Genomic DNA, 2,225 nt, shown 5'->3' on the forward strand with positions numbered 1-2,225 from the left:
GACAAAACGAGAGCTAACCCGACGCCCCTAGCTCCGGTCCGGTGCCTGGACACCTACATATATATAAAAACTGTGAGCTAAAGCCTAGTGAATAACAACTGTGTAAAGAGGTTAAGAATGAATGTCCTTTTAGTCATTAAACAGTCATATCAGTCATTTAGTAACCATAGCAATTATATGTGGTACATCCAATAGCAAAACAGTACAACAGGTCTTAACAGACCGAACAGTCAGTTAATGGCCATCATAACAGTAACAGTAGTGGTTCCAAACTTAGAAACCAACAGAGATCTCTATGATAGTGGCAGTAGCAGTACAGTAACAGTAAGTTGCTAAGGATGCCACGAATACAGTTTACAAATAGGACAAACATTCGTTCATTAAACAATAACGTTTCAGTAAACAGAACAGTTGATCATTCAGAAAATATTCATAATTGAACATATCTTTACAACATTGTTACTCACAGAGCACTGGGCTACAGATAGGCTAGTGCGCGTCCTCGAATGCCAACCCTACAGTTACAGAACGAACACACACTAAGTTATACACTTGGGTTTAATAACTTAACCCCTAACTTGACTCGGTGTGGTTCTACATCAATATCCTCTTTAAGATGCCTTAAACATGCCCTAGGAATGCCTAGGATGCAAAGAGGATGCAAAGAGGCACTTTAAAACACTTTTCAAAATTTGTTGAAACAGGGGTCCACGCTCGAGCATGGCTTTCTATGCTCGAGCGGACATGTAGACAAAGGAGTTCCGCTCGAGCGTGACTTTTCCCGCTTGAGCGGACTGAAAACTCAAGCAAAATTACTGGATGCACAAAAATCACGCTCGATGGGCACTCGATCCACGCTCGAGCGTGAGACTCAGGTCCTCGCTTGAGCGTGAACTCTCTCGCTCGAGCAGACTGCAAAACAAATGAACTTCTGGGTACACGCATTTCACGCTCGAGCGTGACTTTCCACGCTCGAGCGGAAGTGCAAGACTCAGAGTGTATGCTTCAGCGTGAAGTTCTACGCTCGAGCGTGGGTCCAAATTTTGGAATTTCCAAATTAAACCTCCAAGCACAAACTCAACTTTTCAAACATCAAATCCGATCCTTTTGGGCTAATTTTCTGGAAAACACTTTACAACCTATAATATGACATGTTTCAAAGATCAATTTTGTAAAATCAAGCCCAAAGGTAAGCCAATTAATCACAAATTTCAACTCAAAATTCAAGAACATGAAGAACAATGCAAAACTCATACATGCATGAGTTCGCATGAACTCTTATGCTCTAAGACATGATAAAATCCAAGTTTTAGCTCAAGAACATGATGAATTCATGGACTACAACTAGAAAATGGACATGCATGTGGAAATTCATGAAGAACAATCTCAAAATTCAAGAATATGTACATGCATGCATGGATTAAGCCTCAATTCAACACTTTAAACCATAATTTGACTCTAACCTCCAATAGTCCCATGAACCATGCAAGAACAACTCAAATTCACAAATGAGAGGATGAAATCTCTACCTTAGGTCTTGAATTCAAGGTATGATAGCTCAAATGTGCAATTCTCTTTCAAATCTTCTAAGTTTCAAGCCAATCTAGATGAACTCAAGCTCTTTCTCTCACTCTCCTCTCTCATACGGTTTGTCTAAGAAAATGGCTGAAGGAATGATGCCTCCAGTACATAAATTAAGTCCCAAACAAGTTTTGTATGAAATGGCCACTTGTAACAAGTCCGCGGGGGGGACCTCGCTGCTACAGTTCAGACTCGATTTGTGTCACGGTTCTTAATCTGAACCAAAGAGTCCAAATCTGGCAAATTGTTTTGAGAAATAGATTTTTGAAAAAGTAGTGCCAAACATGGACTGCTTTGCCAGATACAGAGTCGCCACCTAAATATTTTTTGTGGGAGAATTTAGGAAACCCTGACTCGGTGCCGAAGGCCACATGTCCGTCATCACCGGAGTTGTCTCGGCTCGGGAGCTTGGGTACGATCGGGGAAGGTCAGCTATGAGCACCCCCTTTCGCCCGGTCCGAAGACCGGCCTCTACTAACCGTGATATCCAATTTTGAAAACGTTATGTGTTCTTAATCCGGTTATTAGCCTAGAATTACTATGTTGTGCGCGCAGCAAACCAGTATAGACCAAATCGCTTAAATTGGAACAAAACATTTCATGTTTGTTTTGAAAATGGTTTGCTACTCGCAAGTAGGCTAAAA

The sequence above is a fragment of the Camellia sinensis genome, chromosome 10 (assembly GCF_055761805.1).
Source record: "Camellia sinensis isolate YWXY chromosome 10, ASM5576180v1, whole genome shotgun sequence".
Classification (NCBI taxonomy): domain Eukaryota; kingdom Viridiplantae; phylum Streptophyta; class Magnoliopsida; order Ericales; family Theaceae; genus Camellia; species Camellia sinensis.